Genomic DNA, 17,675 nt, shown 5'->3' on the forward strand with positions numbered 1-17,675 from the left:
GAGCCCTCTCTATAGTTAGGCTGCCGATCAAATCCGGGAGCTGTAAAACCGCCGGCAACCACTCCTCCAAAGTTTTTTTAAGCTCTCCCTCGAGAACAGACTCTGGGATGCCCATAAATTTTAAATTGTTCCTTCTCGACCTGTTCTCGAGGTCTTCTAGTTTTTCCTCTGTCGCCTTACACGCTGCTTCTAGAGTGGTGATTTTGGACGTGAGCGCCATATTGTCTTCTTCCACGAGGGCAATTCTGCCTTCTGCTATATCGATACGGCGACCGATGTCTCCCATAGATTCTTTTAAAGCCGCAAGAGTACTATTAAGGCCCTCAAATTTGTGGTCCAGGGCCGCCACGACCGCTGCGGTAAGTTTTTCTATCCCTCTTTCATCTAGGGTCGGCGCCTCCGCGGTGTTTTGTGCCTCCGCCATTTTGTCGTCCCCTCCTCCTGCCTTCAGCTTGTCCTTTCGGGGCGCTTTCGTGGTCATTCTGGGGCACTGAGTTCCTTCCGTCCTGCTCCCTCCTATGCCCGCTAGAGTCGCACAGCGTAGAGAAGTTTTAGATCCGCGGGATTTTCGCTTTTTAGGGCTAAGTTAGGCTTAAATCGGGGGGGGACCCACGGAGCGCAGGCAAAAGCGTCTCGCCCGCCTCACCGCATCACGTGACCTCTTGGGGATTGAGCTTGATTCCACACGTATGGAATCCAGGCTGCTACGCAACAAAGTAGTGAAATTGTCAGAGTTAGTGGCTGCCACCTTGCACAGCGGGAAAGTCACGCTGAGGCACATGAGATCCCTTATAGGCAGCCTCACCTTTGCCATGCAGGTTATTCCCATGGGAAGAATATTCCTGCGTTTGATTCGGTCCACGGTAGGACTGATTTTTGACCATCATCACTTGCGGGGTAGCAGGCCCATTAAAGAGGACCTGAAGCTTTGGTCCAAGTTTCTCAGGGACTTCAACAGTGTCTCAGCTAGCCTTCCAAGCCTTGTCAGCAGCAGCGACCTTCAGTTATACTCTGATGCATCAGGAGGCGTTGGTTTTGATGTCTGTTTTAGGGGTGTGGTTTTGGTGTCTATTTTAGGAGTGATTGGTGTGCAGCGCACTGGCCAGATAGCTGGACCATGCATGACCTAACTAGGAGTAGCACATTTCTGGAGCTCTTTCCCATTGTTATTGCAGTGCATATCTTGGTCGGCGCTCTTAACTGCCAGCGAATGGTGCTATGGTGTGACGAGGCAGTAGTTCAATCAATTAACAATCAGACTTCTAAGTGCCTCCTGGTAGAGGAGCTGCTGAGGGAATTTGTTTTATGCTGCCTACGCAGGAACATTGTTGCATGAGCGAAGCATGTTCCTGGAATGCGCAGCGAGATAGCTGACTCTCTTTCTTGTTGCAAGTGGTCCTTGTTCCAGAAGCTGGTGCCACAAGCCGAATCGAAAGGCAGAGAGATCCCGGAACAGCTTTGGTACTTTGAAACCGGACAGTGCGCCCCCGCACTTGCACCTGGCCGGCAGAGCGTCCCCCTGCTTGTACCCGGCCGAGTGAGCGCCATGACCCAGTTTTCTATTTCACTTGCAGCTGTCGTCCGGTGTCACTCGGAGTGGATCGTCAGCCACTCATTCATCATGCTTGCATGGAGAAGAGCCATCGAAGGGAAGTTCAGTCACGACCTTGGGCTCTCACGGAATGATTGGACAGTCGATTAGCAAGGTCAATGAGGCATGCAATGGCATCAGCTATGGCTCGCGTTGCAGTCGAGGAGAGTGAACACAGCACCACCTGACCTAATCATCTTTCACCTTGGCGGCAATGACTTAGGAAAAGATGTCAGCAGTGATTTTATGAACTCACGGGCCGATACAGTAAGGAGCGGTAGGAAGAGCTGCGTTAGTGCCGGGTGCACCCGCGTTTGCCGCACGCACAGTCCGGCTCACCTACCACTCGATACTGTATTTAAATAGCTTGCAAATGCAAGCCGCGTCCAAGAAGCGTCCGAGAAGGGTTAGGCCCGCGCAATCCATTTTACTGTATAGAGCGCTATACAGTATCCTGGGTGCGCTGGTGCCTGTCATTTCAAATGACATTTGAAATGACAGGCACCAGGAAGTGGATGGTCCTCCCTCCCTCCCTCCCGAAGCAAGGCGCAGGGCGAAAGTTAAAACAAAAGGGAATAAAGTGTGATAAAAGTAAACTTACTGGCGGGAGCCGGCGGGCGCGCATTCGTCGAGGCGGGAGCCGCTTTGGCTCCCCTGCCCCCGCCGGCAAAGGCGAATGAATGCAATTTGGGTGCTCAAGGCAGCGCATTAGCCAACGCCGACATCACACGCCGTGACGCCAAACGTCGTGTCGTCACGCCTTGAGCACCCCAATTGCACAGGCGTATACAGGCGTGCATTCATTCACCGCCGGAGGGGGCTGTTGGAGGCCACTTTCGCCGCCGGCTCCCTTTGCTTCGGTGAATGCGCGCCCGCCGGCTCTCACCTCGACGAATGTGCGCCCGCCGGCTCCCGCCTCGACGAATGCGCGCCCGCCGGCTCCCGCCAGTAGGTTTATTTTTATCACACTTTATTCCCTTTTGTTTTAACCCGGCTTCACGCAAGGAACAGAAGTTGCAATTGTTCCTGCCGTTAAGAAATGCGTTTGCAAGAAGAAAGGAAACTTTTTTTTTTGCAAGACTGGGGCAGAGCTGGGTTGCAGCTCCGGAGAGCCCGGGGGGATTGGCCCGTCAATTTGAGAGGACTGGGGCTGCCCCGGAGACCGGCACCCATGGACGCGGCCAGTGCAGGTGAGCGGGGGCTGGGGGGAAGTTTGCCGCCTACCCTTACCCCTGCCTCTAACACAGGGGTAAGGGTAGGCGGTAAGTTAGCAGGTTAAACGCGCGGCAAAACGGCAGGTTAAAAAAGCGATAATCGGGGCTTTGGGAGGGAATAGCTAATCCGATCGTTTACATCTCATTTACATGCCGCGGGCGGAAAGGGTTACCCGTTGAGTTAAAGAGGCGGTAAGGATGGGTTAAAGGGGATAGTGAATAACAGGTTGGGCTAACGCGGGCTAGAAGCAGGGTAACCGCGAGTTAGAAGCAGGGAAACCGTGGCCGCACTTTACTGTATTGGCCTGTCAATGAGGAAAGACTTTAGCCGCCTGGCCTCCTCATGGCTGTCCACAAAAATCTGCTGATCTGAGATCATACTCCGGCATAGCTTGATGTGCACTGGGTGGTGGGGTAGATATTCAAATTCAGCCCGCAGGTAGCCAAAGCCATACAACTCCAGGGTGGTTATCATTTGCAACATGAATGGGTGGACAGGCACTGCGCAGAGCGGTATGCCCCGGACGGGGTACACTTGTCAAATTTGGGAAACGATTTGTTCTTGCAAGCGATGCAGAGGTTTTTCACCCAGATGCAGTGGCTGTAGCCGTTGTTTGGGGGTGCTCGTCATGCGCAGGCAGGAAGATGCTTCCACGCTCTCGCATGCCAAGCCCCTGTGGTGGCAGCAACCGAGTCTGGAATGCCTTTCTAAAAGCAGAAGTATTAGAAGGAAGCTGGGAGGTGCAGATATGTATATGAGAAGCCTAGGGGCCCTCACCTATTTGGCACGGATGATCAATGTCGGGCCTGCGCTTGGGGCCTCGATGGATCGAGGCTGTTAGGTGGGCAGGGGCTCCTGCAAGGCTTGCTTTGTGGCGGCTGGGCTGAGATCCCCTCCAGCGCACAGGATATGGCAGCGGGCTTGCTTTGGGGCAGTCCAAGCCGTGATCCCATCCGGTTCTTGGTGGTCACGACACCTGTTCCGGGGGCTTGCTTGGCGCTAGACTCTGCGGTTCTGCTTGGGCAGATTTTAGAGTTCCAGTACCTGCCCGGCCGTGATTTTATAAACATTATTGAATAGACTCAGCGCTTAATTAGACTCCCATGTTAGGGATTCTAATAAACAGCTGCGGCCTTTGCATCCAAATTGTGTGTCACATTTTCTTTGTGTGTAAATGGGGGTGGATAGGAGCCCACGAGTGTCCAGGCTGCCCAGTTAGTAAAATTTCCAGTATAAAGAGAACATGAGTTGAGCTAGTGCACCTCTGTGCATTGAGGGGTAATAGACAATGCCATAATTAACATGGGATTTTCTTGGGAGGGTGCTAACCTCTATGTACATTCTGGGCATGCGCAAAACTCCTTGACCTCAATTCCCTGGTTGGAGTATAACAGCACAACAGCTATTTTGAATAAGAAGGTATTGTAAACTAACAATAAAATGTAAAACTTTATCCACCACTTCACAGACAGCCAGTGAAATTGTCTGGGGATTGGTGAGATATGATTGGAACGTTTGCATTGGTTAGCAACCTGAGAGCAAGCAGTACTATGTGGAAACTGGAGTCTCCTCAGTCATTTTAATGGTAATGCCTGATAAAGAGAGTTGCAATAATCAACTCTATTAATAATCAGAGCATGCACCACAGCTGCCAAACCCCTCTTTCCCAGTAAAAAACAGGATCTTGAAATGAAGTGCAGGGCAAAACTCTGACACTCATTTTTATGTGCTAAAGCAAATGTGCCAGTGCAGGTGCCTCTTGTTTTTTTTTTTTGCAATAAAATACTACTCTGGTTGTGTAATGTGTACTGGGGAAGGGAGAAGGAAGGGGGGGCGGGGATGATCTTGTACTTTGTACAGTTGCCATTTGGCTCTTCCAGTATTTTTTGAATTTACATTCCATACATAATGACAGCTGTAGTTCAGTTTAGGGATAAATAGTATGCACTATTCAGAAATAGTATGCACTATTAGCCAAAAAAAAAACACCCCTCCCCCATGAAACAAAATTTGGATGAGAACATTCATCCAGTGAAACAAAAAAACCCCCCAAAACAAAATAATTTTTGGCCTGCATATCCTTAGTTCTGTTTCCCCCATTAGAAATCAGCACTACAAGTACCAAAATGCATCAGCAGTGGAATTTCAAAAAAGTAAGAACGGACCTGATATAGTCCCACAGAGACCCAGGGAACTCATTTACCTGGGGAAATGCCAGCACAAAATGCTCAGTAGTGTTCACAACCTACTGCTAGTGCAGACTTTAAAGGGCTGAAAGGTAAGAGGCTGCAGTCTGAGACCTAATAACCTGTTCTACTGGTGTACCTTAATTTTAATATTAAAATCAAGATGGATCCAAGCAGGCGTGCAGTTTAATGCAATTCTTTGTGCTCCAAATATATTGCCGTGGGGGAAAAAAAAAGGTAAATTTAGAGGCAAAGGTCCTCCATATCTAATATTTTCCCTGCTAAACTGTCCATTTGGGTTATTTTTACAGTCTTCCTTTTAAAGGCTTCCTTTCTTCTTAGAATTAGTTCAGGAAATGTCTATTTTCCCATCAATGCTCGTTTTTTTAGCACATCAGTAGCACTAAATACACGGTCATTAATGTGCACCTCCCTTGCAAATGGCCATGGTAGAAATGTTAGTGGTGAGGCACACAGCAGCTTTGGCTTTGTGGAGGAGCTCCTATGTGCCTTGGCACTCTTTGTCTTGGGGCACTGAAACAGTCGTCCCCCCCCAAGCCTGAAAGATTGTGGCTCATGTAACAGTGAGGATCTGTATTCACCACACAGTGTGCCCAGTTCCCACAAAGCTTTTACGAAGAAACCCAGATTTTGAACTGCTGCTGCTTACAGATAAATCGTTTTTGTCTGTCGCCCTCGAGTTCTTTTTTCTTTTTCTTCTGCTAATCCTATAAGATGAAATTTGTTTCCTAGTTTTAAAATTGCATGTTTTTGAAAAAGCAATCTGCCTGCTCTTTAACTGTGGCTGAAGTTTTCTTTGGCATGACATCCTTCGTAAGCAATGTAATTAACCAGCTATGTGATTTTCTGGCAATTGAGCAGTTGTTCATTATTCCATAGCAGTAATGTCCTGCCCTAGCTGAGGCTTCGTATTTCTCATGCAGAAAGGGGCAGACCAAAACCTTCCTATAACATGTATATTGCATCATCTTCTAGGCTGACGGACAGAAGCAGGGAAAGTATGCCAGACAGGAGTATAAATATGTTGGAGGGGTTTGCCTTTAAATTCATTATTTGCTATTGAGAGGGTATAGTCCATTGGCAACTGGCACAAAAGACTGGAAAAAGGTATGAAAGTAAATCCAAGCCCCTCCCCAGCTTAATCCCTGCTCAATCCATGTAAATTTATACCTAAACAGGAAGTATGCACAAAACTTAACCCACATATGGGGTGGGCAATTTTGTAAAAGGCCATTCCTGTTTTCTCCATGTGTAGTAGACCTACTCAGAAGTGTGAACTATATATGAATTCCGCCTTGGTGAATAAATGTTGGAGGGGAGCCGTCCTGAAATGTGTATTCTAAGTAGTGAACCCACCCCCTTTACCTGGGAACCAATGCACCCATCAAGGTAAAACAGTGGAACTTTGATTATTTCAGGAACCAGGGCTGCAGTTAAAGAAATACATATAAAGCAATGGTTCTCAACCCAGGCCTTGGGACGTACCCAGATTTTCTGAATATCCATAATAAATGTAGATGAGGTAGATTTGCATGCACTACCTCCGGTGAATGCATATTCATTGTGGATATCCAGAAAACCAAAATGGCAGGGTATATCTCAAGGACTGGATTGAGAACCCTGACATAAAGGATTAACTATAAACAGATATGAATATAGATTCACAGTCAAACCAGTTTCCAGCAATACTCTGCCCTAGGACAATTAACTATAACCTTAAATCTTCTGGTACTATGATCTTTACATTGTTTGTGAGCTCACTATAACCCTCAAGGGTATATATTTTCACTAATAATAACCGGGCCTAGTGCTATATGTGCATAAACATATCCAGTTTCCTCCAGATCCCCAGAAGATAATTGCTTTGCAGCATGTATAGTCCTTCCTTTAGGGTTTGGCAGCAATGTGATGTGCCATCAACTCCTCTGAGAGCAACAGGCAGTAATGAAGCATTTGATGAGTTCAGCTGGGATGTGCAAAGGGAACCCCTTTCCATCTTGGGGGCACAGTGGTGAGACTGGAGGTTCAAGGGTTAAAATTTGAAACAATAAAGAACTTGGGTTTAACTGTAAGCCATAGGCTTATTTCTGGTGAAGAAGAATAACTCTGCCTTTAATGTCTAACTGATTTATGCATGGGCCAGATGCAGACCTGTTCCCCTTTGAGTGCATGAGATTGGTTATTCACTCTCCTCAAATGAGTCCATTGAGTAGTGTTCTTCCCGCTCCAGGCATAGATCACAGGGGCCTGGCAGCAGTTCTCATCCACACTAACAACACTGGTTCAGCAGAAAAATGACCACTGTAACTCCTAGTGAGTTACAGCTAAGTCTTTTCAGAAGCCGTCCACTAATCTCCCACTGCCCAGTCTAACTGGGATGCTCATTGTAAATCCCTGCAGGGGACAGCATGCCTAAATGGCAGAGTTACAAGCAACACTTCTGCTGTCTTACTCTATCTCCAACTGCACTCCAGAAACCTGGGCAGATTTGAAATCTTTGTCCTCTTGGCTTTCTTATCGATCAGATCCTCCCCTGTGCTCCACTGGAGTCCCTTGATCAAGGGCATAGTGCGGTCCCACCATGCCCTTGATCGCACTATGCCCCTGATCACAGAAATGACAGAAGGGCTGCAGAAGTGCCAGAAGCAGCAAGTCAGCAATATCCCAGCTGCCCTTTTGAGACAGGCATGAATGAATGGTGTGACTGCACACAGAGCAAGGGACAGTTAAGGGGGCAGGACACCTGGAAATAGCTTTGAAAATTGCACTCGATGAGGGTGATTTTCAAAAGCATTTCCATGGGTGAAACTGTTTTAATGGCTTTACTCACCTCACAAGCAAGTAAGTATAGATGCATATGTCCATTTGTTCATAAGTTTACCCGGTCTGAGCGGAGGTATTTCTTGGGGATGGAGTTGGTGAGGGTCTTACACTTATGTACATACGATAAAAAATTCAGACTTATGTGATAAATTTTCCTGAAAAATGGCCACGTGCTAAATAGCAGATGTGTATATGGGTAAATTTGGTAGGATATTTTTTAAAGCAAGATGTATATGCACTAATATGCTTTGAAAATTGGTGCAATTATGCGTGTATTTGCTGCCCAACTTATGTGCAGTTACATAATCAATCCCTGTATAGCTTATGGATAGAGAATGAAATTCTTTGCAGACTGAAACTATTAAAATTATCCAGAGATGAAATATCTGAGCTTCTGAGACCTTACTGAGCTGTACTTTTATTTATTTAATAAAATGTATGAATCGCTTTCCAGATTTAAAGCAAATCACTCAAAGCGATGTGCATACACATAAAATAATACAATATCAACATGACAGAACAAACATTAAAATTAAACTCTAAATTAAAACAAAATAAATAAAACCAACCCTCCAAATAGGAAAAGCTCATTCATCACACTATCTTAGGATAATTCTTATGTTGGTCTAATAAAAAATGATCAGTTTTGTCCAAAATCAATATGCCTACTAGAATTCAGCACAGTAAATGGGCAGAGGCAATATACTGATTCCCCGAGATCAGAATGGTTCTTTCCTATTTTAGATTGCCAATTACTTCTCTGCACTAGACTTTGAACATAGTTTAGTTACTGATTTCTCTTTTAGATTGAAGTTAGTATTTTGGGTTTGGTATTGTGAAGTTCATGCATAGAATGATTTACAAAAACAAATCATCAATTTGCAAATGTCTACAATTTTGTTTAGGACTGTTTGAAGCTGTGATAGTAAACTGTTGGTACTGCTAAAACTTCCCTAATGGACTGATGATGTAATATTGGTTGTATTTCCTCATGCTTGAAAATGCAGTTGCATTTCTCCTGGAAATTATAGTCAAGTCCTGGTTTGCTGGCTTCCATTCTAATATACTCTGGCCCTTGGAGTCTTCATTTTCTATAGAGAAGCTGAACTGAAGGACTAAAATGCATAAGAATGGGAATTTAAAAAAAATAATAATCAATAACCATCCCGTATTCTCCAACAGAAAGAAAGTTTAGTTAGCCGTCATAGTTCTTCCAAAATATGGAGATACTTTTGAAAGTGTACTCTGTGCTGAAGTTGTTTTATGCTGAGTTTGGAAACCCTTATCAGTCTTTAGAACTAGAGCATCATCACAGTCCATGACTGTGTTCAACTCTGGGCCAGAACATTTGCATAATTGTGTTAATTTTTCAGAATTTGAGATTATCAGGATTGCTTTTATGGACATTTTTTTCAAATCAGATTTTCATAATCTCACTTAGTCAAATTTTTATATCCCCTAGATTTCTTGGTTCACTTTCTTTTGAATTCATTCATGTTCTGTGGTTTTTCTTTTGATTTGGCAGTATCTTCAATCCTCATATTCCTTAGGCTTTCATATCAATTTGAACTGGCCTTTACTATGGTGATATGTACAACTATTTGGCAAGGTGGGGGAGGGAATTCTCCTATTTTATAATCACTTCCCAGTTTACATAGGCCAATTGTAATGATTATCCTCGGCCATGGCGCTATCCAGAACTCGGCAATAGGGGGCATCTAATTCCAGCCACAAAGTGTCACTGTTGCACAATGAGTTCTACCCCTTCCTAGGGGCTGGGAGCACTGTCTCTGCTCCATCCCCAGCCCCAGGGACAAAATCCTAGTCTGGGAATCGAATCCAAGGCATCTATTTGGCAGTTCTCAGCACTGCCACTGAGCCACTGGCCAAGCCCTGAATTTATTCATATGCATTTGTTAAATCCTTCAGGTTCCTGCACAATTTAATAATATTCCAAGAAAATTCCTTGCAACTCAATACACAGTCAGGCTCATAATCCACTATAAATGTATCCAGCATGCTTCAGCAGTCAGACCAAAAATGCTTCATTACTGTCCAATAGGCTTCTTTTACTGGCAGCAAAACTTTTTTTTATAAAGTCCATATATTTATAAACCTTTAATTATAGTGGCATCCCTGAAATCTATGTGTCTGGCAGGTAGGTTCAAAGTCTTGAATGTACAGGATCAGGCTAGTTTGCAATCCTATTAAACTGTGAAGCTATTCTAAGAAGCAGGAACTTGTACTAGGAAGTAGTTTGCAACATTAATTTAATATGTGGGTGTATGTGATAAAATGTAATGTTTCTGCCAGCAGATGAACAATATAATACTGAATTCTACAGAGGCTCCTAAGGAAATTATTGTTTTTATATGCTTTAATTTAATTTTGCATTTGTCAGATTATGATCGTACAATTCAAACTCCCAGTCACATTTTCAAAGAAAGTATAGGTAATGGCAGCTTAGAAAATCTGTGGGCATGTGATACTGGCAACAGTAGCAAAAAACTGGAAACTAATTCATGACATTTTGGTCTTTTAAGCCTTCCCTTTCATTTAAAGACATGGAGAAGGGCAAAGAAAAAAGCTGATGTTTTGTTAATCATGAACTTAAAACAATTCTGAACAAGTCAAAGGACCCATCCTTTTCAAAGCACCATAATATTGTTTTTTATTTGTTTGGATTGACTACCTACCTGGCTGTGTGAATAAGAAACTCACCCAAGGCGGGTAATCCATTAGTTTAGCAACTTAACAGTTTTGGCCTGGATTTATCAAAATGAATTAGAGATGTGAATCGGAACCGAAATCGGTTCCGATTCCAGTTCCGATTCACATCGTTAATTTATTTTTGTGCGGCCCGATCGCGGTTTTGTTTATCAGCTGCGCCCGAGCCGATAAACAAAAAAACCTACCCGACCCTTTAAAACTGTTCCCTTAGCTTTCCCCACCCTCCCGAACCCCCCCAAAACTTTTTACAAGTACCTGGTGGTCCAGTGGGGGTCCCGGGAGCCATCTCCCGCTCTCAGTCCGTCGGCTGCCACTAATCAAAATGGCGCCGATGGCCCTTTGCCCTTACCATGTGACAGGGTATCCGTGCCCTTGGCCAGGCCCTGTCAAATGGTAGGAGTAATGGACGGCCGGCGCCATCTTTAAAAATGGCGCGGGCCATCCAGCGCAGCCAATAAACAAAACCGCGATCGGGCCGATGAAAAAAACCACATGTGAATCGGAACCGGAATCCAAACCGATTCTGGTTCCGATTCACATCTCTAATAAATACCTATCTAGTGTGAGGGCATTATAGCTAGTCTTTCTCTCTTGCTCTCTCTCTCTCTCTCCCAGTGGTGATATATCCTCCCCTTTTTCTCATTTGCATCTAACCATGGTTTCGCACGCGTTAAAGGTGTTTTTCGCATACGAAAATGCCATATATCACTTTGATAAATGACCCCCATAGTTTGAAGGAGACCTGAGTAAGGCCTAAGCTTGCTATAGATCAACAACAGGTCTAAACTAGGTAGAATGCAGAACAGAATTAAACTTAGACTGCTGTAGGGCAGAGAAAACAGCCGTCATAAAACCAGGCTTATAAATAACTGTAGATGAGACAAAACTTGGGACCCACTCTCAGATTTTGTAAAAATCTGCTTTTATGGTATGAGGCTGGTCTGTCATATGAACCTGAATTTTGTTACTCTTCAGCAAATGCTGCAGAAAATTCTACTAGATTTTTGCCAGTTTTTTATTTTGTTTAATATAGCAGTTCTGCAACAAACAATGGTAAATCACCACAGGCAATAACAAATAGTAAAACGAGAGGAGACTTATATAAATATATACTAAATTAAATTTTATATATATATATATAAATATAAACATTTGAAATTTAAAATAATATGCTTTATTACATTTTTACAAAGTACTAGCTACTATAATGTTTGGTGGGTTGAACTGCTGTGAGTTTAGATCACTTTTCACTGACGAAGGTGACGTGAACAGTTGTTTGACTAATGCTAGACTCACAATGCCATGTAATCAAGAGCCAAGCGATCACATTCTAATATGCTCACATTGATGGTACTGCATGGCCCCCTCTAGGTGATTGTGACCACCACAAAAGACCGTATTTTTGTATTGGTTATAATCAAAGTGTTTTGTTGCTGTTTTGGATGTTTTATGAATTGGATGGAGATTTCTGATAACTGACCCAGCTGAATCTCCCCTGGCAACCCCCCCCCCCCCCCCACCACCACCCAAGTTGCTCCTGGTTCTACCCCTAGGGTGAGCAATGTTATCAACACATGAAGCCTAGAAAAAAAAGGCGCTGCACCAAAGACAGTGAGCCGGCATATATGTAAGTTTACTGGTAGAGAGCAGAAGTGCTCCTGGGGGTAGGGCTGGAGAGCGGTTTGCATTTATGTGCATACTTTTGCAATTATATTTCTTAAAACACTTTTATATACTTTTGTGCAGGTGTAACTGTGTGTGGGTAATTTTGGGTGGGGTAATTTTCAAAGGGCAAGTATGCACCTAATTTCCCTTTGCAAAATTGGTGTATTGACTAAATTGACTAAAAATGTATTCAAGCCTCTACAAAATTATCCCCTGAATGATGAACAGTAGCATGTGAGTCCGTTTTTAAAAGAGAAGTTTCACAATGTTAGACTGGCCCATATTGCCGATACCACTCAAGTAGATATTCAGGGTTCATTTTCACAGGATTGGCAGCTCAACTTTGATCAGCTTCTATGAAAATGTACTAGCTAAAGCCATCTGCCTAGAGCAGGAGTAAACAACTCGTGTCCTGGAGTGCCACAAACAAATATGGTTCTCAGATACAAACTTACCCCTAGATTTATCAAAATGCTATAAATATAGCAGAAACAGCACCCGCGATAAAAAAAAAGGGACATGGTTAGGGTAAATACCTTGCTCCCGCATCAGCAATTTCCACACGGTGTGATAAATTTATCACGCCTGTGCTATTTTTCGTTTTGTATGGAGGGAGGGAGAGAGCGCGAGAGAGAGCACCTCTGTAAAGAGTCAGTCTGATATACAGTGGTATATATGTACCACTGTAGAGGGGCACGTTGAATAGGCAGGAGTTTCAGAAGGTGGGGGGGGGGGGGGGGATTTGAGGGGAGTTGTTTCTGAGGTATTCATAGTAATATTGACATCACTAAACATTTGTAGTCATTATAATGGATGAAAAGTATAACTAGAGGAGGAGTAGATTTGTACTTCAATATTAAATGCCACCTATTTGTGGATGACATCCAACTCTATATCAAAATGGGATTTGACTAAATGTCATCAATTGCCAATTTCAATACCTGTCTTACAGAGGTAGCCCAATGGCTTAGTAAACACAAACTCAGATGAAACCCCTCTCTAAATCCTTTCAGATGGCCTTTGAATTGCTACCCCTCTGTTTTTTTCAGCTGTTACACACCAAAAATTTGGAACAAAGTACTGTTAACCCTGTGTCTGGATTGATGCTACCTTAAGTTCAGGAAAAAAGCTAAGGCATGGCTTTTCCAACAGGCCTTTCCAGAAGATCCACATCTTTGACTCTACTTCCTGAACCCTCTGCCAAGGACTGTTATACACAATAGAGGCTTAGCTAGGTCTTGAAACTATGCATAAATGGGATTTCCTGTGCTGGATCCCAGTGTTTCATTAATTGCAAATTCGGATTTGACTATAAGCTGTTCTGGCATTTCTGTTCATTTAAATGTATTGTAATCTGCCTTGGGACCAACTTTGGGGAAAGGAATATCAAATGTTCATGCATAAATAAAATAATGCAATACAACTTGCATGCTTGATCCCCTTTCCCGATTTCCTCCTCCTACTTTTCCCTACCCCCACCTCTGCCACCTGCATGATTTCCCAATATTGTTTGTGTATTAAGCGGATGGGTTCTGTTAGGGGAAGATTTTGTTTTATTAAAGATTGGATGAGTGAGAGAAGGCATGACTTGAGGGTGGGTTCTTGGAGCAGACTTAGCTATACAGATGGAAGGGGACCCTCTTTGATTAATTTGTTAGTGCTAGCTAGCTAAGTTAAGACACCCTAGATGGCGTGTCCGACAGCTAAATGCCGATATTTCAGCCTCCTAGATTTAAACTTCTTACAATTCCCTCTATTGCCACTGCCAAACTTACCTCTGTTAGGGAGAGAGCTGGTTCATTAGCCGGTCCAGATTTGTGGAATATGTTACCCATAGAATTAAAGCTCCAGAAAGATGTAAAAGCATTTAAGAAAACACTAAAAACGTGGCTTTTTGCACAAGCATTCCAATTAGAAGTCAGCCAGTAATTCTCATATTTTTATATTTTGATGCTTTCTTTTAATTATTTTTATGTTAATGGGTATGTTTTAATGTGATTATTTATTCTTCTAATTCCTAACATTTATTTAATGATTTGATTCATTTATATAATTTTAAGAGTGCTTTATATGTATATTTACTTGTTTGATTGGTTTAAATTTTTATTGTATTTTTATGATTTTTAGTTACAAAAACATTGTAAACCGGTGTGAAAGTAAATACCAACATTGGTATAGAAAATTAAGTAAATAAATAGATAGATAAATAAATATTGAGCTGGCCAGTATTTGCTCAGCTAAATAAGGCACTCTGGCTTGTTTTGAAAATTAACCTTTCATCCTTTTAGGTAGGCTTCCAATCCCAAGTTTGTCAGTAGCATTAAAGCATGATACAATACACGTCACAGATGAAAAAAAAAGTTACAGCGGTGCAGGCATTACTGGTGTATTACTCATACAGGTGATGTGTTACTATGTTTTAATGCTTTTAAACAGGCCGATGCAATATTGGCGCCCGCTTTCCTAACACGCACCCAGCCACCTCTCCTGGGCACCCAATCTAATATTTAAATAACCTGCCGCGCTAAAAAGGACGCGCTTGGGAAAATTGTGCGTCTCTAGCACTTCCTTGGCATTGGGCACGCAGACAACATGGGCGGGTACCAAGTGGCTGACCTGATCTAAGCTCCCTCCCCACAAAGTCTGGCCCGATGGGCCAAGCGGACCAGGTCAGACCAGGGGGTCCTGTACCTGAAATCAGGAATCTGAAGTCTGTATGATAAAACTGCCCTTGCCAGACTGCAAATCTCCTCCCTCCCATGCAGGAACCCCTGCCAGAGACACTCCTCCAGCAGGGCTGTTCCTGATTGGGCCTTTTCAGGACAGCCTTCTGAAAGGTGATTGGTCCTTTCACTGACATGTGACAGTGAACGGACCAATCAGCAATAAGCTGTCAAGGAGTGAATAAATTAATATTAAGTGCCTGTCACTTTATGTTAAATTATTTACTCCTTCACTTACTGCCGATTGGTCCATTAGTAGTGGGAGCAAAATTTGAAACTGTCATATTTTGCAGTCCTCATTGTTTGCGCCAAGGCAGAGGCAACGAGCCCCAGTAAGTTTATCGGGAAGTGCTGACTGGCTGCCCTGCGAGTCACTTGAAGTTCCGGTGCATCTCATGATGGGGAGTAATTTTGCACAGAAACGCCTGAAAATGAATTTAAATTGCATCAGTTTGAAAACAAACTTATGTTTGTAAGTGCACTTTGAAAATTAATATATCCAACAAAACTACCCAGCACACAATTATACCTGCTATTATGAGTGCAGAAAATTGTATTGAAATTGTGAGTACTTCTGAAAATGCTGAAGTATGTGCGCAAGTATAAACCACTCTCCATTCCTGGCCCTAGGAACATCTCTGCTCAGTCCATGCACACAGGACATATGTTTATCCCACATATCGGGTGGGCAATTTATATCACAAGCTATTTCTGTGGGTAAAGCTCTGTTTTACCCATGCAAATACCTTTGCCAATTACCCTCATTATTTTAAAGAACTGGGCTAGATGTTCTAGGGTGGTGTGAGGGCGATGCACCCATATGCATAATCAGAGCTCTATGTTTCACTGAAGGCTCTGCACTTTGTTTTGGGTGGTAATATATTGTTAGGTAATTATGCCTTAGCTTCATTTGATAAATAATTATACACTATAATTTATATATGAAAAATTACCTCCCATTTAGCATTGTATCAACACTACTTATGGCTGCATAGTTAGAGTAAATGTTTCTTGTTGAATCAGACCCAAACTACATTGGTATGAAACCACCATATCTAGCATTTTTGGCAAGGAAAAAGGTTCGCAGTTTAACAACTAATAAATAAACCTCATATATGTATTTCAGTTTATTGATTGCCTAACCAGAAAAGCTTAAAGCAATAAAAGCCATCATAAAATACATTCAAAAAATAAAACACAACCAAACAGAATATAAACTCATGACAATACATAAACAAGAAACAAGAATAAACCCACATCCCATCCCCTCCAATACACACAGCTGCTAATTCCAACAGCTCACCCAGTCCTTCTCCAGTTCAACTAGACCCTAGAATACTTCACCTTGAACTCCCCACCAGTTCACCCAGATTTCCCACCCCAAAATTGCAGACAACAGACAAATCCAATTTCAATTGTACAAATGTTTGGAGAAGTTTGGTAATGTTATGCCTGTATACCTCTTGCAATGTAGCAACTTACACACCTACTTCTGAACCCCACCCCAGAACATCCCTAAACTACCCTTCCCCCCCCCCCCAAAAAAAAAAAAAAAATTGTGAGCATCATACCATAAGCATGTATATACTCTCAAGGTTTATAAAATATCACATGCATGTTTTCAGGCTGCATACATATATGTGAAAGCCCTTTGAAAATTATTTTCTTAAAATACTTGCTAAAACTCCATGCATTCACTTACACGTGCAAATTGTTTACCGTGGACAGTTTTCAAAGTTGGGTTCCATGTTGTTTACATCACCTATACAAATTCTAAAATTTAAAAAAATGTAAGCATCACCTGTAACTGTTTTGCTGACCTTTATTTTATATAATGTCAGCCAATTTTGAGCTCAGGCCGAGAAACAACCCCCATTACCCCAAGGGTTTTAAGATTTTCCACCCTTTCCCCCACAGCTGCTCTGCTTCAGCCTCCCCAAACAACTGAGTCACCAGCCGCCTGTGCGCCGTAAAACTTGCAGGCTCGAGACATTTTGCATGCTGAAGATCAGTTTTGCCTGGAGCTAGGAACATAAATGTTGCAACACTGACTCCTCCTCTCCTGAGGAGAGACTGTACATGTAGTTTTAATCCTCAGAGCACAGAGACGGTTCACTGCCAGAGCTGAAAACCTTTAACGTCTACTCTCTCTCTCTCTTTCTCTCTCTCTCTTCGTCTCGTCTTTCTCATTTCAGTCGTTCTCTGTGAACTGAATATACCTACAAGTTAATGGTTTAGATGCCGGATTCTCATCTTTGCGTAGGAATTGCTCAGGAATTATTATGGATCACGGAAGCCCTCCTTTGCAAAGCAGGAAAAAGTGAGTACTGTGGTTAAACCTGTTCTTGAGTCATGTTTACCTGGTTTCACAACCAGAATGTAATGTAGCGTAAAGGACACCATCTGTGTGTGCATGATTTCTGCATCGTGTGTTTTAACTAGAAAACCAGTGACAAGAAATCCAGACTCAGACGGGAGATAACGCTTTAAATTAGCTGCTCAGTACGTTTGTACATTTAATAATCTCAGCTAAGGCTTGCTTCTTACAAATGATCGTCGTCATTCAGCTGATCCCTTGTACAGCCCTAAAAATAAACTGTAGAAACAGATGCTGCTGTTTTATACAATATCCTGTGCTCAGCGCAATACCTGTGTTTGCCTACGAAGAGTATTCCGTATGTATTCTTCAGATTTTATAAATCAGTAAATAGATTGTACCAG

At 43.0% G+C, this 17,675-nt stretch overlaps 1 protein-coding gene across 2 annotated transcripts in view; it reads left to right on the top strand.

Annotated features, from left to right (window-relative positions):
* The window catches only part of PRLR (prolactin receptor), a 610,827-nt gene that overhangs the window by 236,962 nt on the left and 356,190 nt on the right, over nucleotides 1–17,675 (top strand). The window contains exon 4 of one of the 2 annotated variants that reach the window (XM_029578943.1): nucleotides 17,150–17,274. The gene's annotated coding sequence lies outside the window, so the exon portion shown is untranslated. Of the gene's footprint in view, nucleotides 1–17,045; nucleotides 17,275–17,675 lie in introns of those variants that run through there. The other variant, XM_029578952.1, reaches the window with a different exon arrangement.

The sequence above is a fragment of the Rhinatrema bivittatum genome, chromosome 1, assembly GCF_901001135.1.
Source record: "Rhinatrema bivittatum chromosome 1, aRhiBiv1.1, whole genome shotgun sequence".
In the NCBI taxonomy this organism is placed as follows: domain Eukaryota; kingdom Metazoa; phylum Chordata; class Amphibia; order Gymnophiona; family Rhinatrematidae; genus Rhinatrema; species Rhinatrema bivittatum.